Consider the following 27779-nt stretch of genomic DNA (forward strand, 5'->3'; position numbering starts at 1 on the left):
TATACACCCCATCATATACACCCCACTGCACACACCCCACTGCATACTCCCCACATACACCCCACTGCATACACCCCACTATATACACCCCATTATATACACCCCACTGCACACACCCCACTGCATACTCCCCACATACACTCCACTGCACACACCCCACTATATACACCCCATTATATACACCCCACTGCATACTCCCCACATACACTCCACTGCACACACCCCACTATATACACCCCATTATATACACCCCACTGCACACACCCCACTGCATACTCCCCACATACACTCCACTGCACACACCCCACTATATACACCCCATTATATACACCCCACTGCACACACCCCACTGCATACTCCCCACATACACCCCACTGCATACACCCCACTATATACACCCCATTATATACACCCCACTGCACACACCCCACTGCATACTCCCCACATACACTCCACTGCACACACCCCACTATATACACCCCATTATATACACCCCACTGCACACACCCCACTGCATACTCCCCACATACACCCCACTGCATACACCCCACTATATGCACCCCATTGCATACGCCCCACATACACCCCACTGCATACACCCCACTGCACACACCCCACTACATACACCCCACTGCATACACCCCACTATATGCACCCCACTGCATACACCCAATTATATACACCCCACTGCATACTCCCCACATACACCCCACTGCATACACCCAATTATATACACTCCACTGCATACTCCCCACATACACCCCACTGCACACACCCCACTGCATACTCCCCACATACACCCCACTGCATACACCCCACTATATGCACCCCACTGCATACACCCAATTATATACACCCCACTGCACACACCCCACTGCATACTCCCCACATACACCCCACTGCACACACCCCACTGCATACTCCGCACATACACCGCACTGCATACACCCCACTATATGCACCCCACTGCATACTCCCCACATACACCCCACTGCATACACCCCACTATATGCACCCCACTGCATACTCCCCACATACACCCCACTGCATACTCCCACATGCACCCCACTGCATACACCCCACTATATTCACCCCACTGCATACTCCCCACATACACCCCACTGCATACACCCCAATATATGCACCCCACTGCATACTCCCCACATACACCCCACTGAATACACCCAATTATATACACCCCACTGCATACTCCCCACATACATCCCACTGCACACACCCCACTGCATACACCCCACTATATGCACCCCACTGCATACTCCCCACATACACCCCACTGCATTCTCCCCACATACACTCAGCTACATACACCCCACTATATGCATCCCACTGCATACTCCCCACATACACCGCACTGCATACACCCCACTGCATACTCCCCACATACACCCCACTGTATGCACCCCACTTCATACACCCCACTAATGCACCCCACTGCATACTCCCCACATACATCCCACTGCATGCACCTCACTGCATACACCCCATTATATACACCCCACTGCATACTCCCAACATAAACCTCACTGCATACACCACACTATATGCACCCCACTGCATACTCCTCACATACACCCCACTGCATACACCCCATTATATACACCCCGCTGCATACACCCCACTGCATACACCTCACTGCATACACCCCACTGCGTACACCCCACTGCATATATCCCACTGCATACACCTCACTGCATACACCCCACTGCATACACCCCACTGCATACACCTCACTGCATACATCCCACTGCATACATCTCACTGCATACATCCCACTGCATACATCCCACTGCATACATCCCACTGCATACACCCCACTGCATACATCCACCTGCATACACCCCACTGCATGCATTCCACTCACCATCACCCACTATAAAAATCTTCTGCTCACTGTTCATATATTCGGACTGTTAGTGAATAAGCCTACTACCCCCCTGCATTGTACTGATCATCATTGTCCAGGGGCGGACTGACCATTTAAGAACTTGGGCACTGCCCGTGGGTCAGTAGGGGGCCCCATGAGATGCCCATGGTACCTTTCATAGGCTTTTTTGGGTGTGGTTTGAGTGTGGGTAAGGACACAGGGGCCCCATGATCCCCTATTGTCCAGGGGCCCCATGAGTTGTCAGTCCACCCCTGTCATCGTCTATCCATACCTGGGAGCTCACCGATCATGTCATACATGGTATAATATGATACAAATTACTACACTGCCTGCATACATGGTACTGCTCATCCTCTGCTTATATAACAGGGACACCCAGCCATCCACCCCTCACTATTCATATCATACAGGTAGGTTGTTATTAAAGATACCTTACTAGACTGCATTGTACTGATCATTATCTTCCATATATATCTGGGATGGCCAGCAATTCCCAACACTCTAATCATGTACAATATTATTATATGATGCCAAGTATTATATTGTCTGCATATCCTACTGCTCATTATCTTCTATACAAAACAGGAACATCCAGACATCTTCTACTCACTACTCTCATTATATGTTGTTACTGTATGATATACATATCTGGGACACCCAGCCATCTACAGCTACTCACATTATATGTTACTGTATGTTATACATATCTGGGACACCCAGCCATCTACAGCTACTCACATTATATGTTATACATATCTGGGACACCCATCCATCTACAGCTACTCACATTATATGTTATTGTATGTTATACATATCTGGGACACCCAGCCATCTACAGCTACTCACATTATATGTTATACATAGCTGGGACACCCATCCATCTACAACTACTCACATTATATGTTATTGTATGTTATACATATCTGGGACACCCAGCCATCTACAGCTACTCACATTATATGTTATTGTATGTTATACATATCTGGGACACCCAGCCATCTACAGCTACTCACATTATATGTTATACATAGCTGGGACACCCATCCATCTACAACTACTCACATTATATGTTGTTATATGTTATACATATCTGGGACACCCAGCCGTCTACAGCTACTCACATTATATGTTGTTATATGTTATACATATCTGGGACAGCCAGCCCTCTACAGCTACTCACATTATATGTTGTTACTGTATGATATACATACTTGGGATATCCATCCATCTACAGCTACTCACATTATATGTTATTGTATGTTATACATATCTGGGACACCCAGCCATCTACAGCTACTCACATTATATGTTGTTACTGTATGTTATACATATCTGGGACACCCAGCCGTCTACAGCTACTCACATTATATGTTATTGTATGTTATACATATCTGGGACACCCAGCCATCTACAGCTACTCACATTATATGTTGTTACTGTATGTTATACATATCTGGGATATCCATCCATCTACAGCTACTCACATTATATGTTATACATAGCTGGGACACCCAGCCGTCTACAGCTACTCACATTATATGTTATTGTATGTTATACATATCTGGGACACCCAGCCATCTACAACTACTCACATTATATGTTATACATATCTGGGACACCCAGCCATCTACAGCTACTCACATTATATGTTATACATATCTGGGACACCCATCCATCTACAACTACTCACATTATATGTTGTTATATGTTATACATATCTGGGACACCCAGCCATCTACAACTACTCACATTATATGTTGTTATATGTTATACATATCTGGGACACCCAGCCATCTACAACTACTCACATTATATGTTGTTATATGTTATACATATCTGGGACAGCCAGCCCTCTACAGCTACTCACATTATATGTTGTTACTGTATGATATACATAGCTGGGACACCCATCCATCTACAGCTACTCACATTATATGTTGTTACTGTATGTTATACATATCTGGGACATCCATCCATCTACAGCTACTCACATTATATGTTATACATAGCTGGGACACCCATCCATCTACAACTACTCACATTATATGTTGTTATATGTTATACATATCTGGGACACCCAGCCGTCTACAGCTACTCACATTATATGTTGTTATATGTTATACATATCTGGGACAGCCAGCCCTCTACAGCTACTCACATTATATGTTGTTACTGTATGATATACATACTTGGGATATCCATCCATCTACAGCTACTCACATTATATGTTATTGTATGTTATACATATCTGGGACACCCAGCCATCTACAGCTACTCACATTATATGTTGTTACTGTATGTTATACATATCTGGGACACCCAGCCGTCTACAGCTACTCACATTATATGTTATTGTATGTTATACATATCTGGGACACCCAGCCATCTACAGCTACTCACATTATATGTTGTTACTGTATGTTATACATATCTGGGATATCCATCCATCTACAGCTACTCACATTATATGTTATACATAGCTGGGACACCCAGCCATCTACAACTACTCACATTATATGTTATACATATCTGGGACACCCAGCCATCTACAACTACTCACATTATATGTTATACATATCTGGGACACCCAGCCATCTACAGCTACTCACATTATATGTTATACATATCTGGGACACCCATCCATCTACAACTACTCACATTATATGTTGTTATATGTTATACATATCTGGGACACCCAGCCATCTACAACTACTCACATTATATGTTGTTATATGTTATACATATCTGGGACACCCAGCCATCTACAACTACTCACATTATATGTTGTTATATGTTATACATATCTGGGACAGCCAGCCCTCTACAGCTACTCACATTATATGTTGTTACTGTATGATATACATAGCTGGGACACCCATCCATCTACAGCTACTCACATTATATGTTGTTACTGTATGTTATACATATCTGGGATATCCATCCATCTACAGCTACTCACATTATATGTTATACATATCTGGGACACCCATCCATCTACAGCTACTCACATTATATGTTGTTACTGTATGTTATACATATCTGGGACACCCATCCATCTACAACTACTCACATTATATGTTGTTATATGTTATACATATCTGGGACACCCAGCCGTCTACAGCTACTCACATTATATGTTGTTACTGTATGTTATACATATCTGGGACACCCATCCATCTACAGCTACTCACATTATATGTTATACATATCTGGGACACCCAGCCATCTACAGCTACTCACATTATATGTTGTTACTGTATGTTATACATATCTGGGACACCCATCCATCTACAGCTACTCACATTATATGTTATACATATCTGGGACACCCAGCCATCTACAGCTACTCACATTATATGTTGTTACTGTATGTTATACATATCTGGGACACCCAGCCATCTACAGCTACTCACATTATATGTTGTTACTGTGTGATATACATAGCTGGGACACCCTTCCATCGACATCTACTCACATTATATGTTATTATTTGTTGTACATATCTGGGACACCCAGCCATCTACAGCTACTCACATTATATGTTGTTATTATATGATATCATTTACTAAACTGCATTGTACTGCTCATTATCTACTGGGATACCCAGCCATCTACAACTACTCACATTATACATTGTTATTGTATGATATCATTTACTATACTGCCTGCATTCATCATGCTTCTCATCATCTTCTCTATAAATATGAAACACCCAGCAATCTGTCACTTACTATTCATATCATATATTGTTATTTGTTATAAATGGATACACCACATTCATATATTATATTGCTAATGATCTCGTACAGAAAACTACAATACCCAGCCATCCATACCTCGCTATTCATATCAGTTGCTGTTATTATTGCTACCATTTGTGATGACTTACTATACACAGGCTTGGATAATGCTCTACAGAACACATCTCATTATTATTATTATTCATATAACTTACTGTACATACCGTGCCCTACTAATTATCTTATTATATTTATTTATATTTTATATTTTAATTTGATTAGATTATATATATATATATAAAAAGATAATTGGATTGTTGCACATATGTGCAGCAATCCAATTTTCTTTTTTCTATATATGGCCTTTGGGAGGGCCTGATTGCTATTCACTGTGATTGATCACCATTGTGCACTCCACCTATATTACTGATATATATATATATTTATGAGAAAACCTTTCCTTTCCTTTCAGAATCAAAATTTTCTATGGGTCTCTATACTATAAAATACTCCCACAAATGCAGGCCGTTGATTGCAAACAAGATTTGTTCATTTGCACACATGAAAATGTTTTTTTCCTAACAAATTCATTCAAGACCATGTTGCAAAAATGAATACACCCCAATGAAAGTCCTAGGAGCAAAGCTAAATTTTAGACAACAAAATCCTAATTAACAAGAATTCAACTACAGGTGAGTCTAAAAATTCATTAAACAGGTGTCCAGCAGACACTTGATTATAAAAGGGCGTTATTTAGCAAGGAAAACCCCTCCCCATTTCATGCTGTCAGCAACAGCACCACATGGAAGAGAAATGTCACAAAGCCTGAGAAAGAAAATAATTTCTTTACACAAGAAAGGTGAAGGCTACAAGATCATCAAAGCTTTAGTTATCAGTCAGAATACTGCAGCAAAAGTGATACAAAAATTTACCAACGATGGAATTGCAACCATCTCACAGAGACGCCCAGGCCGTCGACAGAAGTTAACACCTGGACAGGAGCGTTTTTTGATGAGACGGGTTGAAGAAAATCACCGTGCAAGTTTACTGCAGTTAGCTAAGGATTAGAAAGCCAACCTGGGTTGATTGTTTCCTGTGACACAATACTGTGTATACTACAGAGGAATGACATGCATGAGTGTCGTCCACAAAGGAAGCCTCTACCTGAAAAAAAGCCAGCCTAGAATTTGCTAGGGCCCAGGCTGAAAAAGAAGACTACTGGGATTCTGTACTCTGGAGTGATGAGACCAAGATAAATGTTTTTGGAACTGATGGCTTCAAAACTGTATGGTGTTGCAAAGGTGAGGAGTACAAAGAAAGATGCATGGTGCCTACTGTGAAACATGGTGGTGGCAGTGCCCTTCTGTGGGGCTGCATGAGTGCTGCTGGTGTCGGGGAGCTGCATTTCAATGATGGTATCATGAATTCACAGATGTACTGCTCTATATTGAAAGAGAAGATGCTCCCATCACTCCGTGCTCTCGGTCGTCGTGCACTTTTCCAGCATGACAATGATCCAAAACCTACATCTAAGGCCACTGCTGCATTTCTGAAGAAGAACCGGGTGAAAGTGATTCAGTGGCCAAGTATATCTCCTGATGTGAACCCAATAGAACACCTATGGGGTATTCTGAAGAGACAAGTGGAGCATCATTCTCCATCCAGCATCCAGGCTCTAAAAGAAGTCGTTCTTGAAGAATGGAAAAAGATCGATGTTGTAATATGTCGTCAACTTGTTCATTCCATGCCTAGAAGACTTGGTCCTGTCCTTACAAATCATGGAGGTCATACAAAATACTAGCTGTAGTAGTTTTTGTTGTGGGGTGGATTTATTTTTTCACCAACTAATTTGAGTAAAACTAAAGATTTTGTAATCTAAGCTATATTGGTAACCTTCCATTCACGTAATGAGCTAAACAAATGTTCTATAAAACTCAGTTTTGTCAAAATTTTTGAAAATGTGCTTGTGTGCATTGAGATATTAATTCAAATTTTACTTTTCAAATGGGGTGTACTTATTTATGCTGAACACTATATATATATATATATATATATATATATAAAATATAAAGTGCTGCTATTATTTTACTATTAAATAATTACACAGCTATACTACTGGAGTACATTACCCTGCTACTTATTTCCTATATATGACTGCACATCAGAACCCCTCCCACAAGTCAGAGTCCCCCCCGATCACATCAAAGTCCTCCTTAAACATCAGATGCCCCCCTCTTCTCATTAGAGTCCCCCCCTTCACATCAAAGAGCCCCTATACATCAGATGCCCCGTTCACATCAAAATCCCCCCTATACATCAGATGCCCCTTTACATCAAAGTCCCCCCTATACATCAGCTGCCCCCTTCAAGTCAGTGTCCCCTATCAAATGAAAGCCCCCCTATACATCAGATATTCCCCTTTGCATCAGAGTCTCCCCCTTAAATCAAAGTCCTTCCATCGCCACAGAGTCGTTCCCCCATCACACAAAGTCCTTTGATTGATCCAGGGCAAACCGAGTCTTCTGCTTGTGGCACTCTAGGGAAACCCAAAGGGCACCCCAGGGTGCTGTGACACCCTGGTTGACAACACTGCATTAGACTACTAATGATCTTTATTATTCTGCTAATGTTCTTCTATAAAAAAACAAAACATTTCACCACCTACAACTTTATAATCTCATAAAATTGTGTTCTAGATACAACTTACCATACACATCTGCATACATTATAGGGATAATTATCTTCATGATACTGCTAACTGCCTTCTATATATATATCTACATACCCTGCGCAATCTATAACTCCATATTCATAATGCTGGTATTATTGATATAACTTTCGAAGACTTATTACACATACCTGCATATATTATAGAGCTAATTATCTGTAAGAAGAAGTTCAGCATTCCAAAGTACACATCTAATGATTCATATCACTATTATTGATATCATTTCCGATGACATAGCCTGCATACATTATACTGCTAATTGTCTGCTTTATATAACTGCAGCACCCCACCATCTACAAATCACTATTCATATAAAGTGCTAACATTAGTAATATTATATATACAACTTACTACACTACCTGCATACATTACTTGAATTTATTATACACCGTGTTCCAAATTATTATGCAAATGATCTTTTTCTAATTTACCTAAATAATTGATGTAAATAACAGTCAGCATAATTCTCATGTTATCAACTATTAAGAGTACAATTCACATTTTATTGAACAAACCTCCTAATGATAACAGGATTTTTGTTCCAAATTATTCCGCACAGGAAGTTTCAAAACACTTTATAGGTTGTAAAGAACTGAAAATTGTCATTTGTTGTGTTTGCAGCATATTTACTGAAATCAAAAGCTATTTCAATCAAACTTTTAACAACATTTTAACAGGTCACGTTACATTGTAACATAGGACCCCTTATTTGATAGCAGCTTCACAAGTCTTTCATCCATCGAACTTGTGAGTTTTTGGACAGTTTCTGCTTGAATTTGTTTGCAAGATGTCAGAATAGCATCCCAGAGCTGCTGTTTGGATGTAAACTTCCTCCCACCCTCATAGATCTTTTGCTTGAGGATGCTCCAAAGGTTCTCAATAGGATTGAGGTCAGGGGAGGATGGAGGTCACACCATGACTTTCTCTCCTTTTATCCCCATAACAGCCATTGATGCAGAGGTATTCTTTGCAGCATGAGATGGTGCATTGTCATGCATGAAGATGATTTTATTACGGAAAGCATAGTTCTTCCTTCTGTACCAGGGAAGAAAGTGGTCAGTGATAAACTCCACATACTTTGCAGAGGTCATCTTTACACGTTTGGGGGCTCTAAAGGGGCCGACCCGCTCTGTTCCCATGATTCCAGCCCAAAACATGACTCCACCACCGCCTTGCTGACATCGCAGCCTTGTTGGAACAGGGTGGCCGTCCACCAACCATCCACTACTCCATCCATCTGGACCATTCAGGGTTGCACGGCACTCATCAGTGAACAGGACTGTTTGAAAATCAGTCTTCATGTATTTTTCTGCCCAATACAGCCGTTTCTGCTTGTGAGCATTGGTTAGTGGTGGCCGAATAGAAGGTTTATGCACAGTTGCAAGACTCTGGAGGACTGTACACCTTGATGTCCGTGGGACTCCAGAGGCACCAGCAGCTTCAAATATCTGTTTGCTGCTATGTAATGGTATTTTAGCAGCTGCTGTCTTGATCCGATGGATGGATCTGGCAGAAATCTTCCTCAATGTGCCTTTATCTGCACCAACCCCTCTGTGCTCTGAATCAGCCACAAATCTCTTAATAGTGCGATGATCACGCTTAAGTTTTCGTGAAATATCTAATGTTTTCATACCTCGTCCAAGGCATTGAACTATTTCACTCTTTTCGGCAGCAGAGAGATCCTTTTTCTTCCCCATATTGCTTGAACATGGTGCTCTTCTTAATAATGTGGAACACCCTCCTTTAGTAGTTTTTCCTTAAATTGGGCTCACCGGTCAATCTAATTATCACAGGTGTCCGAGATTGTTTTCAGTGATCAAAAGAGCCTTGACACACAATGCCATCCATGAGTTAAACTGAAAAACAAAATATTTCATCTGTGTGACACTTAAATAGAATTTGCATAATAATTTGGAATGCAGTGTACTGATGTATTGTATATACAAAAAATGATATACTCTATCATCTACAAATCCAAAATCCTATGCAATGCTGCCATTCTCTTACACACTTGCCTACATTCAGGGCAGGTGCTAGACTATTTTGCGCCCTAGGCAAGACCAGCTACTTGCGCCCCCCCCAAAAAAAATAAATACAAATTAAAAAAAAACAGAAAATATTAAATCAGCACATCATGAAACTGCTAAATTTCTTTTAATTTGCAAAAACAAGTGCCATAAGTTGCCACCAGCACCAATATTAAAGGCAAAATATATATTAACCAAATATGTTAACTGTATTAACCAATCAGAGAGAGAAACAAAAAAAAAAGAGACAGAGTGAAAAAACTCCACAGTGATCAGCAGTTGCCAGCTGGCTTGAAATAAGGGACTGAGTCTGAGAGGAACACTGGAAGGAGCGGCAGCTCAGCTGCTACACAGGCCCCAGACACCCGGCATCTTCTTCTGTCTTATCTTCTCCCCCTCTGTTGCCCCTCCCTCAGCTGAAGGATCACTCATGACGTGGCGGCGTCCCACGCGATCAATCAGCATCTACTCCTGTGACCTCCATAACCCGCCATCTTCCTAGGCTTGGCTCACCTCTGATGGCTCCTGCCGGGGTGCGGAGTCCAGGCTATCAGTGAGGACAGGCAGCGTCCCAGCACTACACCACGTCCCTCTCATACACATCGGGCCCCAATCATCCTACACACAGGGTTAACCTTGCAACTAGAGCACACCCCACCTATTGATTGGCTCCAGCTGTGTAGAAGAAGGCGGAGCCAGCACTGTACACACTCCATTCGGTCACTAACTGGCTCCCTGTTACAGCTGGAGGATCCTGTGTGCCAGTGTGTGTACCGGAGATGTATGGACCGATCCTCCGATCAGAGACTGCTGACCACCCGGGGTCTTGGGCTAATGTCATCACTTCCCATCCTAGGGGGGAGCTGACACTTCATGGCTACATGGAATACGGTCATGGGTGTGTATATATAAATGTGTGTGTGTATATATATATATATATATATATATATACCGCGTTCCAAATTATTATGCAAATTCTATTTAAGTGTCACAAAGATGAAATATTTTGTTTTTCAGTTTAACTCATGGATGGCATTGTGTGTCAAGGCTCTTTTGATCACTGAAAACAATCTCGGACAAACACTCAAGTGTCAATGGGGGCTAAGTAAGAGTGCAGGTAGTAAGGTGGACTTCCTAGAAGGACAGAGCTGATGGTGACATCAATATTGTGGGATGGCCACTTGTACCCCAAGATGGAAACAGGAGTAAAGAAGCCCATAGATTAAGCAATTTTCTTTTCTTCCCCCATCAGTGTTAATGGAGGAATCCCTCCTGCATCCCTATTGTGCTCTGCCGGCGGGGAACCTTCCCAGCCAACAGAACAAAATAAGCATTGCTGGACAGAGGCGTAGCTGGGGGGCAGGGGGGTACATATGTACAGGGGCACCAAAATGAGGTCACAAGATCACTGCAGCGGCAGCAGCAGACGTGTCATCTGATACGTCTGCCATCCACAGTGAGTTATAAGAGGAGAGAGGAGCCGGCCGGGAGAGGAGGGCAGTGAGCCGGGCATGTGCCGGAGGGGACGAGGGGAGAGCCAAGCCGGGTGAGTAGTGCCATGGATGAAGGGAGGGGGGCAATGTGATCGGGAGGGGGGGGTGTCTACAGGGACCATATGAAGCGCGGGGGGGGGTGTCATGAGGTGGCCGTTCATCCCCGGGCGCAAAATATCCTAGCTACGCCTCTGCTGCTGGAGACTATAACCACCTGCAGTGATCACATGAAAAAAATCCGTCAGGCTGGTTGTACTGAAGTCGATCGATGGATTGACTTCAAAACAACCAGCCTGCCCACAGTTGGATCGAATCTCACCTGGTCCCTGCTGAACTGGCTGAGATTCGATCCACCTATGGCTGACTTTAGTGCCTGAATCTGTCTAGATCAGGGGCAGACTGACCATTTGGAAACTTGGGCACTGCCCGAGGGCCTGGGATCAGTATGGGGCCCCATGAGATGCCCCTGGTACCTTTTTCATATGCTTTTTTGATTTTGGGCAAGGACACAGGGGCCCCATGATCCCCTATTGCCCAGGGGCCCAATGAGTTGTCAGTCCGTCCCTGGTCTAGATATTAGCCTTGTATCATGGGGATTCATAGGGTGCTCATTTGCATTACAAACTCAGTGATAGTTCCTTAATGTACAACAAAACACAATAACTTGTATGCAGTCATTTGGCCTGAGGGTTAAGGAAGCTCCATCCAACTTGTTTGTGAGTCAAAAAATCCAACCTCATTATTTTACATTTATTGACACAGGTAAAAAAAAAACAGACAGTAGCAACGATGTAAAATGTAACATTTTAAAGCAACACTACACAAATAATGATCAAATACACAAAAAAGGTTACAAACAAAAATACGAAAAGAAAAAATAAAAATAATTATACAGTATTAACCACTTAAGCTCTGGGAGGCTTTACCCGCTTTATGACCAGGCCATTTTTTGCACTGTACTACTTAAACTGGTAATCGCGCTGTCATGCAACGCAAATGAAATTTATAACTTTTTTTTCCACACAAATAGAACTTTATTTTGCTGATATTTGATCACCACTGTTTTTTTTTATTATATAAATAAAAATAGACTGAACACTTTGAAAAAGAAACCAAATTTTTTCCTGTCCTGGAGATGAGAATGGGAGGAGGAGGTGAGGGATCTAGATAGCAGAAGACCTTGGGAGAAGTGAAGAGGATGCATTGGATGATATTTTGAGATTAAGTTGTTGATTTAGCTGGGAGCAGATTTGTGGGTGGCTTTCTAAGTTTTTGCCATTTTGAAGTTTATTTTCTGGGTCAGTGCCAGAATACCAAAGAGGACCAATGCCGGTTAAGGGTCTTGCGACAACGGATCAGAATACTACTGATTTGATTTTGAATGAAAATTACAATGAAGCTTTCTTAAATTGTTTACAAAAGATAAAAACAACTCAAAAGAAACAAAAACTTTACATTAAAGACTCTATAGAGAAAATACTGTACTAATGTAATGTACCCAATAACAACTTAAAGTACCAAAACCATAGACATCAGGTTCACACTACAGTTTGTCTCTTAACCCCTTCAGGCCTAAGGGTAAAACAAATCTAAATGCCTAAGCACAATTTAACAACGTTGACATGTGTAAGTAAAACCATCCATATCATCACAACTACTTTGTACATCCAGGTGAATTATACCACGTTTTTTTTCATAACAAATTGGGCTTTCACTTGGTGGTAAATGGTAATGGATATCTCCTGATTTTTGTTTATAATCAAAGGAAAAATGGCCCAAAATAGTAAAAAAAATATATTTTTTTTATTTAGCTGTGTGTTTCTTGTTACTACCATAACCTACCACCAAAGAACAACCCAAAATAAATTCCCCAGCTCTTGACGATCGCAGCGATACCATATATGTGTATGTTATTTGTTGTTTGTACCCGGAGTACAGCCCAAAAACAATAGTGCGCATTTTGTTTTTGTCCTTTTTTACCTAAAACACATTGACACTGACTGACACTGATACCAATTTGGTTTTTTAAATGCTGACCTTTGACCCTGACCTTTTGACCTTGACCCAAACACTAACCCTGGCACTGAACTAGATCAAACCTTGATCAAGGTATTTTTTCTTTATTTTTTTAATATTTCTTTATTTATTTATTAGTTTTTTGTTTGTTTTTTACAAAAATATTTTCCCCTATATGCCAGGAGTTAGAGAGATACAATGTATCTCTCTCCTCCATTCATAGAGAGAGAAAAAAACAAGGTGGCCGGGCTGTACAGTGACTGATCACTGTGATAGCCAATCAGAGGCTATCACAGCGATCATGTGACCTGGAATCGATCGTTAGAATGGGACCCGATGCTCTCAGTGACACTGCGGTCTTTGTGCTGGGAGCACGCCATGTGGCACGCTCCCAGCACAAAGACAGGTACGCAAATATGCGGCCCCACGGAAAAAAGCCCAGTTCTGTGAGGCCGCGTATTTGTGTGACGTCGGCATCAAGGGGTTAAAGTGGTAGTAAAGTCACTTGGTATATTTGTACAGTGACTGATCACTGTGATAGCCAATCAGAGGCTATCCCAGTGATCATGTGACCCGGAATCGGGAGTCCTGGGTCCCGATCGTTAGAACGGGACCCAGTGCTCTCAGTGACACCGCGGTCTTTGTGCGGCTCGCTCCCAGCCAGGGGTGGACTGACAACTCATGGGGCCCCCGGGCAATAGGGGATCATGGGTCCCCTGTGTCCTTGCCCAAACTCAAAAAAGCCTATGAAAAAGGTACCAGGGGCATCTCATGGGGCCCCCTACTGACCCCGGGCCCTCGGGCAGTGCCCGAGTTTCCAAATGGTCAGTCCGCCCCTGCTCCCAGCACAAAGACAGGTACGCAAATATGCGGCCCCACGGAAAAAAGCCCAGTTCTGTGAGGCCGCATATTTGTGTGACGTCGGCATCAAGGGGTTAAAGCGGTCTTAAAGTCACTTGGTATATTTGTACCTACAGGTAACCTCATATTAAAGCTCTAAACCTGTAGGTAAAATGAAAATCTCCTAAGCGTTTCTCCATTCAGGAGATATTCTACGGAGAAGCAGCCGGGGACAATACCAGCACATGCCCTCTGAAGGAGCGACATCCTTCAGAGCTGTGTGCCATGGCCGAAGCTCCCGCACGCATGGGCGGGAGTAACGTCATCGGCAGCTCAGCCTTTCAAGCATCCGAAGCCCGCGAACCCGGAAAGAAGATCTGGTGAAGATGGAAGCCTTCCGCAGTGGTGACAGCGTGCCGCTGGAGGGCTTCGTTCTAAGGTAAGTCTTTCAGAATGCGATGCATACTACTAACACACTATAATATTACCTTGCAGCAGGAAACTTTTTTTTGTAAATTAAATTAAATTTTACACATTTATATGAGTATGTGCATAAGTGTTAGCGTACCACAGGATTAACCACCCTAGCGGTTTGATTATGTCCATATTTCTGTGCTCAAAGCGGTACATTTTTTTGCATGGAAATATGTATTTTTTTATTGTAGGCCTGTAATTTTTAGGAATAACTCACTGAATTCTGTCTGAACAAGAATCTAGTAAACATCCCGGGTATGATAAAATTTGAAACATGAAATCATAAATTATAATTTAATAAATAATCATAAAAAATAATATAATAATAATAAATTTAGTTCAATAATATAATCAAACCAAAAACACTGAAATTTGAAATAGAGCGCCAAGTTCGCACATCACTGAGCAAAGTCGCAGAATCGTTTTCGGTGTCTGATGATGAATTTCCCCCACGAATCATTATCACTCAATTCTGAAAGTGGTTCTGATTTACTATCGCTGTTCTCTAGCTGGTCTAAAACCGCTTTTGACCTAAAGGGACGCTTTTTGGACGCCATGGACTTTTCTAAGTTTCCAGGCAGAAAGAACAGTAAAAATGCAGGCAGGGCACCGGACAAAGCACTCGGGACAAAATGTATGTGAAATGGTTTGATACAGTAATGGAATACTATGTGATTTTAGTGTATTTAGTGAATGTCACTTTTTGTCATTTTCAAATTTCCCGCCAGTTCCGTCCCCCGTACGTCCCGACGTCACAGGGGACGGAACCCAGAAGACAGATGCCGGCATCGGACGGATTACATTGCCGGGGACACTACAGGGGGGACATCGTGGGAGCGCAGGACAAGGTAAGTGATCGAGGGATCGCGGAGCAGCGCCGCTTGGTAAGCCCGAATGTAGCTCAGGGTTACCGCTTGTGGTACTGAAACTTTACCCCGAGCTACACTCGGGAATACCACGAGGGGGGCTACCACATATTGCTCCAATACACCATAGTAGCTCACAAGCACTGCAGATTTATAGGAAACCTTTTTATTGAGTTTACTACCACTTTGAGCCCTGGTTCACACTGATGCGGTGTGGAATTTGCAGCGTTTTCCGCAGCGCATCAGAATCGCACCCCGTTCATGCGAACCGCTGCAGGTGTGTATGTTAAGTTAACAACACCCCGAAAGGGGTTCGCAAAACTTGGTGCAATGTGCAGAATCGGATCGCATAGGTGTGAATACCCAGGCAATCCGATTCTAGTGCGGACCCAAAAAAGGGTTCTGCACCTTTTTGGTGCGGATGTGGTGCGATTAGAGCCATACAAAATGTACAGCTCCAATTGCATCGCATACAAATCGCATGTGATTTGCACAGGAATGCAGTGCGGTTCCTGTTCGAATCACGTGCGATATACCGCACCGCATGTATGTGAACCCGGGCTAAAGAGGAACTTCTTTCAGCTGACAGTTTGTAAAAACATTTTAGTACAACCTACGTACATGTAATGTACAGTAGTGATGATCATCTATATCTAGCAGCCGAAGTGCAAACTACTTAATTCAAAGTTATCCCACTAGAGCACACCAGAAAACTCCAGAAACCTGTGAGGGGGGCCCCAAGGTTTCCACTGCCTAGGGGCCACTTCACAGTTTGATCCAGCACTACTCTGGGGGATCAGAAGCTAGCAGAGCAACTGGCAGAGAGGGGTGGTGGACGCTAGTGTTTGGAAGATTGAATATGAGGAAGTGGCATAGCATCTGTATTGATATGTCAGTTAGTCAATGAGCAATGCATGACGTGAAATAAACAAAATGGCCCTAAATACAACCAAAGAAACTCCCCATAACTAAAGAAAAAATATAATTGTTTTTGCAAATATGGTTGAACAGTTCAAAGAGGAAAATGAAAGTTTCCATTTTCAGAGCAAAATCAATCTATCCCAAAATCACTCCACCCATCCGTAATGATCAGATGAGAAAATTCCAAAGGTGGATCTCAAATGTCCCTAAAAATCAGGAACAGTGAGCGGCTTTGTGTAGGTCGGTGCGTGGCTAAAACCAGAGCAGGAGGAGGTGAGGGAAGGCGGGAGATGGCAACAGACAGGGATGGATTGAATTGCTTTGCATTATTCATCTCTTGTTGGGTATTGATCCTTCCCCACCACTTTCCTGACTCTGCAGCTTTGCCTCCCCAGAGATGGGCACAACCATACAGCATACAGAACCTACCCCCTGCCGCACGCAGAGATCCACACCTTCCAGGAAGACAAAATATATTACAGGACAATGATTGCCAATTCCTGACAATTCGACAGGATGGTCTATTGTGATATTGAAGAACAGGGCTGGGCTAATGAATGCCAGCACTCCCTGGTACAGCAATGCCAGACAAGGGGGGGTCCTGCATGGAAGAAAAATATATTTTAAATATATTTTTAAAATATTCTTCCCAAATATATTGACATATATTTTATATTTGAAATTCTATAGTTTTGGCCGTCCATATATATATATATATATATATACATATATATATATACACATACATACATACACTGTATGTTGAAATGCATTTTTTTTATATTACAAATTATATGAAAACTATTTTTAAAATATATTCTTCAGATTTTTTTGTACATATAAAAAAGTGATTTTAACATATATTGTTACATATATTTATAAATGCATTCCATACATACAGTATATTTGAAAATTTATTTTTAAAAATATTTTTCATATATTTTGTAATATATAAAAAATGCATTTCAACATACAGTATATATATACTAGATATTCTAGATTGTAATGTAGCAGATATAAGAAGCGCCACAGAAAATGCAAAATAAATCAAATAAGCAGCACCTCTAACCAAAAAAGGTAAAATGGTGTACAAATAAAAAGTGCGCTAATTATTCACAAAACATGCAAGGATAAATAATAAAAATAAATGAATTCATAAATATAAACATAAATAATGCAAGGATTATGGTGGCTGGACTTATGTTTATATTTATGAATTCATTTATTTTTATTATTTATCCTTGCATGTTTTGTGAATAATTAGCGCACTTTTTATTTGTACATCCTACATTGTAAGCTCCAAGGAGCAGGGCCCTCGAACCCCTCGTGTATCGCACTGTATTGTTATTGTACTGTCTCATGTATTGTCCCCCATTGTAAAGTACAGCGCTGAGCGAACTGTTGGCGCTATATAAATACTGTATAATAATAAAATAATAATAATTATATATATATATATATATATATATATATATAGAGAGAGAAATATATTTCAATAAATATATATATATATATATATATATATACACTGTATGTAGAAATGCATTTATATTACATAATATATAAACATATTTTTAAAAATACATTTTCAAATTTATTGTATGTCTTTAGAAATGCATTTAATCTACATTTTTGGAATGCATTTACAAATATATGTTAAAATGACTTTTTTACATGTTAACAAAATCTGAAGTATAAATATATATTTATACTAAAATATATATATTTTATAAAATATTTATTTTATAAAATATATATTTTTCAAAATTTTCATATACAGTATTTTGTAATATATAAAAAATGCATTTCAACATGCAGTATTTAAAATAGATTTTTCTTCCATGTGGGGTCCATTGTCTATAGTAATGCCAACCATTGCTGCCAGACCAGACTATTGCCTATAGTCAAGGGTCAGATTTTATTTTCTGACCTGCATAGGGAAAAATATATTATAAATAATAGATTATATGGGTGTAGTAGGAGTGTACGTGCTTTGCTGTATAGGGAATAAAGGTCTCACCATCGCTTTTAGCAAAGCTCCTTATCCTATGAGGATGGGGTTTTAGGGCTCATGCACATGAACGCAGAAGTACATCATCAAGAAGGAGCATATTTCCCAGACTGCCTGTGCCCAAGGCCGCTCATTCGTCTCTGTATGCATGTAGCCACTCAGATATGCATTTTATATCCAAACAACTGCCAGCCTGTCATTGATTCGTATGGGCAGCTGGCGGTGGCTGCATGCAGAAACCTTTGACTCCCAGGCGGAGAAAGAAACTCCTTCTTGACGGTGTACTGCTCTCTGGCCCTGCGTGTATGAGCACTAAGGGCCTATCAATGCCCGTGTGTTCGCCTGCATGAAGGTAGGCCTTTGAAATGAATGGCAGATAAAGCACACTATTGCCAAAAAATGCACATGACCCTTTTTCCTAAGCATCACAACATGCCTCCATACACCACCATGCGTTGTGGTGAGCTACAACACGAGTGCTTCCCCTTAGCTACAATGCAGCTGCATTACAAATAATTGACACAGAACGCATTTTGTGGTGACGCGGTCTTTACAATGGTCAAGTGTAAATGAAGAACATCTTACATTGAGAATTACTTCATCTACATTTATTCAATCTATTTAAGGTCATTTTCCATGTTTTATTTATAATAAAAAAGAATGATATAACACAACAATGTTTATTAAATCGAAGATAGAATTCATGGGTCAAAAAAGAACATCAGTTTAGGTCACACATGTTAGGAAACGCCTCCAACACTTATTTATGGCTCAAAGTTCATATGAGATATGGTGAACATCACCGATTATTGGCTGGTATACGTTGGCAGTAAATAGGGGTTTCCTCCAGATGGTAAATGTACGTGTTATGTGTTCACGGGTCAAAGTCCAATTCTTCAGACACAGTGATCTAAAAATGTCAATGTCATTGAACTACCGTATTTTCCGCTCCATAAGACTCACCTGACCATAAGACGCACCTAGATTTTAGAGGAGGAAAACAAGAAAAAAATTTTTTGAACCAATGGACTGCAGACATAGTACAGGAGATGACCAGAGACTGCGGACATAGTACAGGAGATGACCAGAGACTGCGGACATAGTACAGGAGATGACCAGAGACTGCGGACAGTACAGGAGATGACCAGAGACTGCGGACACGGTACAGGAGATGACCAGAGACTGCGGGCATAGTACAGATGACCAGAGACTGCACAGATACTACAGGAGATGACCAGAGACTGCGGACACAGTACAGGAGATGACCAGAGACTGCGGACATAGTACAGGAGATGACCAGAGACTGCGGACACAGTACAGGAGATGACCAGAGACTGCCGACATGGTACAGGGGATGACCAGAGACTGCGGACACAGTACAGGAGATGACCAGAGACTGCGGACATAGTACAGGAGATGACCAGAGACTGCGGACACAGTACAGGGGATGACCAGAGACTGGGGACATAGTACAGGAGATGACCAGAGACTGCACAGATAGTACTGGAGATGACCAGAGACTGCGGACATAGTACAGGAGATGACCAGAGACTGCACAGATAGTACAGGAGATGATCAGAGACTGCAGACACAGTACAGGAGATGACCAGAGACTGCAGACACAGTACAGGAGCTGACCAGAGACTGCACAGATAGTACAGGAGATGACCAGAGACTGCAGACACAGTACAGGAGATGACCAGAGACTGCAGACACAGTACAGGAGATGACCAGAGACTGCGGACACAGTAGAGGAGATGACCAGAGACTGCAGACATAGTACAGGAGATGACCAGAGACTGCGGACACAGTACAGGGGATGACCAGAGACTGCGGACATAGTACAGGAGATGACCAGAGACTGCAGACATAGTACAGGAGATGGACCGGAGACTGCGGACACAGTACAGGAGATGACCAGAGACTGCGGACACAGTATAGGAGATGGACCGGAGACTGCGGACACAGTACAGGAGATGACCAGAGACTGCGGACATAGTACAGGAGATGACCAGAGACTGCAGACATAGTACAGGAGATGACCAGAGACTGCGGACACAGTACAGGAGATGACTAGAGACTGCGGACATAGTACAGGGGATGACCAGAGACTGCGGACATAGTACAGGAGATGACCAGAGACTGCGGACATAGTACAGGAGATGACCAGAGACTGCAGACATAGTACAGGAGATGACCAGAGACTGCGGACACAGTACAGGAGATGACTAGAGACTGCGGACATAGTACAGGGGATGACCAGAGACTGCGGACATAGTACAGGAGATGACCAGAGACTGCGGACATAGTACAGGAGATGACCAGAGACTGCAGACATAGTACAGGAGATGACCAGAGACTGCGGACACAGTACAGGAGATGACTAGAGACTGCGGACACAGTACAGGAGATGACCAGAGACTGCGGACATAGTACAGGAGATGACCAGAGACTGCGGACATAGTACAGGAGATGACCAGAGACTGCCGACACAGTACAGGAGATGACTAGAGACTGCGGACATAGTACAGGAGATGACCAGAGACTGCGGACATAGTACAGGAGATGACCAGAGACTGCGGACACAGTACAGGAGATGACTAGAGACTGCGGACATAGTACAGGATCAATCAGCGCTTTTTAAAAATCACAATGTCTTTCCTGTGTGTGCCGCACACAGCCTATACTCGCCGTCTGGGGTTAGTTGTGATGTCAGAGCCCCTCCCCCATTCATTCTGAATGGAACCCCAACACACCTTCTGATCGATGTGCATTGCAGTCCAACATAAGGCAATGCAGTCGATGAAAATGCAATGCGGGCCAACATATGGTGCAATGCATTTGTCAGAAGGTGCATTAGGGTGCCATCCAGAATGCCAGCAGCACATTTGATATTTTTTGCAGTAAAGAGCATGGTGACCTGCTGTTACTGAAGAAACATGGTGTCAATATGCCCTGAAATTGTGTGAAAAAACACAGAAGAGACTCTCACTCCTTGCAGATCGTTGTCACCTTATCATATTCACCTAGTCACCATACAGGTATGGGTGCCTCTTGAAAAGCTGGATCATGCTTAGACATATTGTACAACTACTACAATGAGAACGTGGAGATGAGACTATTCATATGGAAGTCACTAGTACAAGGCGTATCTGACTGAATATTTCTGTGACTTCTGCTGGGATTTAAATCATTCACGAAATGTAAGTAAATAATATCAGTGTCTTCCAGCATAGCCCTTGAAGAGACCTAGATATATGGAGGTGCAGTTATGGGACTAAGTTACCTCCATATGAGGTTCTCTGTACATATTGAGTAGGAAGGGAACTTTGGGCCAACTAAGCCTCAAATTATTATTATTATTATTATTATTAAAGTTTGTGTAGTGCTTTACAAAATGACGGTAGACATTACAGTTACAATACAATTTGGTACAAGAGGAACAAGAGGAAACAATTTAGGAGATAAAAAAAAAACAACCTTCCTGGCTCCGAATATGGCACCTAACTGGCACCCCTCATCAAATATTTCTTACTATTGCTACTACTTTATTATGATGTACAGAGCTTATCCCGAGCAGAAATTGGGTCCCGGTGGAATAGACTGTTGGGTAGACTCTTCCCCTCTTCTGTTCTTCTCTGATGATCTTGTTACATAGAGCACTGGTTCTTCCGCTTATAGGTCAGGGGTCTCATTGGACAAACCCATAATGAACTTTGGGTCCACTAAGCCTCAAATTTAAAAAAAAATCCTTCCTGACTCAAAATATGGCATCCAACTGGCACCCTTCATCATATATTTATTACGATCTACAGAGCTTAGCCAGAGCAGACATTGGGTCTTGGTGAAATAGACTGTTGGGTAGACTCTTTCCCTCATCTGTTCTTCTCCGATGATCTTGAGCACTGGTCCACCTGTTCATAGGTCAGGGGTCTTATAGGACAAACCCCTAATGAACATTGGGTGACCTAAGCCTCACATTTAAAAAATTCTTCCTGGCTCAAAATATGGCGCTCAACTGGCACCCCTCTTCATATATTTATTACTATCTACAAAGCTTAGCCAGAGCAGACAAAAGGTCCTGGTGCAGTAGACTCTTTCTCTCATCTGTTTTTCTCTGATGATCCTCTTATATAAAGCACTGGTCTACCTGCTCATATGTAAGGGATCTCATAGGACAAACCCCTAATGGGCAGGAGATGGAGCCATTCTTGTCTGACCAGCGGGGGTTCTGAGACCCATGACAGTACAAACATCCCTCTCCCATCCCTGGCTCAATACTACACTGTATGTGGATATATTTTCCTCCATTGGTGTCTCTAGGTTTGGGCACCAGGAGCACATTACCTGGTGCCCTGGGGTCAGCGATACCCACATAGCAGTAATGCACCCATTACAGGCCCCAGCCTGCACATACTGTGTGTCTGCCCATTGTGATCACACCACCATTCTCCATGGTGAACATGGTGTCACTTCATTGCTTACCCCAAGTGTTTCACAATCAAAGGAACAGCCCTGTCTCCCTTCCATTCTGAGTGCTCCCAAGGGTAGGAGTCACAAGTGTTACCCATGTTTTTTATTTTGTGTTCATTGTTCAAATATTAAAAAGTTGCAACATTAAGGACCGAAACACATTATTCTGCTGTACCGCTACGCATGTTAAAGCAATATCAAACTCTGGGTTCAAAAAATTATATTCAAGTATGCATCCTTATGGTGGCATTAAACCCAAAACTAAAAATGTAACATAATAATAATAGTAAGCAAACTTAAATAAATAATCAAACAAAAATATAAATGTAAAGTCCCATACACCTAAAGTCCAAAATAGAGTCCAAAATATCCAAAAAAATTCTTGCAAGTGATTTCCCAATAGATCTTTTCTTCCCGAATCAAATTAGTGGTATGCTCCAGAGAATCTTCAAATACCTCAAAGAAAAAGATCTCAACATAGTATATTACCCCAAATATTAAAATAAAGTGAGGTATTTGAGGTATTTGAAGATTCTCTGGAGCATACCACTAATTTGATTCGGGAAGAAAAGATCTATTGGGAAATCACTTGCAAGAATTTTTTTGGATATTTTGGACTCTCTTTTGGACTTTAGGTGTATGGGACTTTACATTTATATTTTTGTTTATTTATTTATTTAAGTTTGCTTACTATTATTATTATTTTTGTACTTCAGGGGAAGGAATGCTAAGTAACTTATTGGGGTTTTGGTAGAGGAATTGAGTGCTAATTTTTGTATTTGTTAAAAATGTAACATATTGCAGATGACCAATCATTACATATGGTGGCTGCATTCGTTTTCCTTGTTTATGCTTCTTCTCTTTTTCACCTGCTGGTCTGGTCTGCAACACACCTCCTGTATTAGAGTGCCTCCGCTCTGGATAAAGGAGCACAGGGGGCACCTTTAGACAATGTATAACTTTATAATCCTCCTGTGTTCAGAATGTCAAACTCTAAATACAGCTGCCAACATCCTACCACATACAACAATGGACAATAATAAGATATAATAATGTGGTGCTGCGCTTACAAATAAAACTTCACAAAAAGAACATATAAATACAAAAATACATCAAAATAAAATCCACATGAAATTATATATAATGAAACCCCCAAAATATTATATCTAGGGTGTACCTATGTGTACCATATAGATGACTTCAAATCACAGAATATATCAAATAAAAAAACATGTGAAATACCAAATCATCTATATCAATAAAACCAAAGAATAGTGGTGAGTATAGAACCCCCCCAACTACTGTGCTAAATTGCACAAAAGATTTGGTGTGAAAATATACCCTAAGGTATATTATGTGCCAAACTGGTATTAATCAGAAAATCGCCAGAAAGAGACGTGAAATAACAAAACATATATAAAAGTGAAACCAAAAAATTGGTGATAAGAGTAGAATCCCCCCGCTACTGTGCTGAAATGCCCAAATAGATTTTATTTTGATGTATTTTTGTATTTATATGTTCTTTTTGTGAAGTTTTATTTGTAAGCGCAGCACCACATTATTACACCTTTAGACAATGTCATTGTTAGTCTGGGGCAGAGGGTTGTTGGGGGTAGTGTTAAATGCTCTAGCAGATTTAAATACACTAACAAATTGAAGCCAAACTCCAGCTCACTCTTTATAATCAGTTACAGCAAGAGAATTTTGTCCTTTCAGAATTAAGGTTTTGCATCAATAGATAAAACCTGATTATTGTAGGCACTCTTGCTAGTGTTAAATGGTTTGTCTCATCCCTGTAAACTCATACATCTGAAGGAGGGCTTGTTCTTTTGAAAAACAATAGACTTACTGGCTGGATCACCAGCTGAAAATAGAAGAAAGAAAACTAATACAGGCATCACATTTAAGAATCAGAAATCTGCAATATAATAAATGTTTGCTTTCGGGTTTAATACTGCTTTTATTATTATTATACAGGATTTATATCGCGCCAACAGTTTGCTCAGCGCTTTACAATATAACGGGAGACAATACAGCAACAATACAGTTCAATACAAGAGAGTTAGGAGGGCCCTGCTCCTTGGAGCTTACAATCTAGGAGGGAGGGGCTAGTGGCAGGGGCGGACTGACAACTCATGGGGCCCCCGGGCATTAGGGGATCATGGGGCCTCTGTGTCCTTGCCCAAACTCAAAAAAGCCTATGAAAAAGGTACCAGGGGCATCTCATGGGGCCCCCTACTGACCCCGGGCCCTCGGGCAGTGCCCGAGTTTCCAAATGGTCAGTCCGCCCCTGGCTAGTGGTACAAAAGGTAGTAACTGTGGGGGATGGACTGGTAGGAAGAGTAGAAGATTCCATTATTAGCTGACGGCAGGACAGGCTTCCCTGAAGAGATAGGTTTTCAGAGATCACCTAAAAGTGAGCAGAGTAGACGATAGTCTGATAAATTGGGGTAGAGAATTCCAGAGGATGGGGGAAGCTCTGGAGAAGTCCTGGAGACGAGCATGGGAGGAGGAGACAAGGGAGCTAGCAAGCAGGAGGTCGTGCGAGGAGTGGAGAGTACAGTTTGGGTGATATTTGGAGACAAGATCGGTGATGTAATTTGGGGCGGAGTTATAAATGGCTTTATATGTTATTGTTAATGTTTAGAATGTTTAACTTATATTGCTCTCAGCCTCCTCCAAATCTCCAGATTCCTTTTTTTTTTTGCTGTTTGTGATGTGACTTCCTGTTAGAGGGTGGCTACATTCGTTCTCTATGGTCCCAATTAGAGATGAGCGAATCGAAGTATCCGAAGTGGAATTCGAGTCGAATATCGGAAAAATTTCGATTCGTGCCGAATCCGAAAAACAGCCTAATTCGGACGCGCGAATCGAAATTTTTCCGAAAATGGCGGCTGACATGTGCGGCGACGGAGCGGGGATGTCGGGGAAGGCGCGCAGACAAGGCGCGCTGCCCCATAATGCATTCCTCAACGACATGTGATCGCATCAGCCAATCAGCAGCCAGCCAGCCAGCACTGTGTAATGGTCGAGGTATATATAGCGGCCATTTTGGAAATCTTCATTTGCCTGCAGTCATTGAACAGAGGCAGACCGCTCTGTACTAGGGACAGGGACAGAGTTAGGGCCACAGAAACGAGAATTGGGGACAGAGAGAAGTTACTTAGGGACAGAGAACCATTACTCAGGGACACAGACTTGTTAATGAGGGCCACAGAATCGTTATTTAGGGACAAAGAAACGCTAGTTAGGGCCACAGAATTCATACTCAGGGACAGACAGAATTTTCACTCAGTGCCAGAGAATTGTTACTTAGGGCCACAGAAACGTTATTAGGGCCACAGAATTTTTACTCAGGGACAGACAGAATTGTTACTGAGTGCCAGAGAATTGTTACTCAGGGACAGACAGAATTGTTACTGAGTGCCAGAGAATTCTTACTCAGGGCCACAGAATTCATACTCAGGGACAGACAGAATTGTTACTCAGGGACAGACAGAATTGTTACTGAGTGCCAGAGAATTGTTACTCAGGGACAGACAGAATTGTTACTGAGTGCCAGAGAATTGTTACTCAGGGACAGACAGAATTGTTACTGAGTGCCAGAGAATTGTTACTCAGGGACAGACAGAATTGTTACTGAGTGCCAGAGAATTGTTACTCGCACAGACACAGAATTGTTACTTGCACAGACACAGAATTGTTACTCGCACAGACACAGAATTGTTACTCAGGGCCACAGAATTCATACTCAGGGACAGACAGAAATGTTACTGAGTGCCAGAGAATTGTTACTCAGGGACAGACAGAATTGTTACTGAGTGCCAGAGAATTGTTACTCAGGGACAGACAGAATTGTTACTGAGTGCCAGAGAATTGTTACTCGCACAGACACAAAATTGTTACTTGCACAGACACAGAATTGTTACTCGCACAGACACAGAATTGTTACTGAGTGCCAGAGAATTGTTACTCAGGGACAGACAGAATTGTTACTGAGTGCCAGAGAATTGTTACTCAGGGACAGACAGAATTGTTACTGAGTGCCAGAGAATTGTTACTCAGGGACAGACAGAATTGTTACTGAGTGCCAGAGAATTGTTACTCGCACAGACACAAAATTGTTACTTGCACAGACACAGAATTGTTACTCGCACAGACACAGAATTGTTACTCAGGGCCACAGAATTCATACTCAGGGACAGACAGAATTGTTACTGAGTGCCAGAGAATTGTTACTCAGGGACAGACAGAATTGTTACTGAGTGCCAGAGAATTGTTACT

This window comes from Staurois parvus, unplaced genomic scaffold (genome assembly GCF_062004578.1).
Source record: "Staurois parvus isolate SC_StPar_1 unplaced genomic scaffold, SC_StPar_1.0 ptg000689l, whole genome shotgun sequence".
Classification (NCBI taxonomy): Eukaryota; Metazoa; Chordata; class Amphibia; order Anura; family Ranidae; genus Staurois; species Staurois parvus.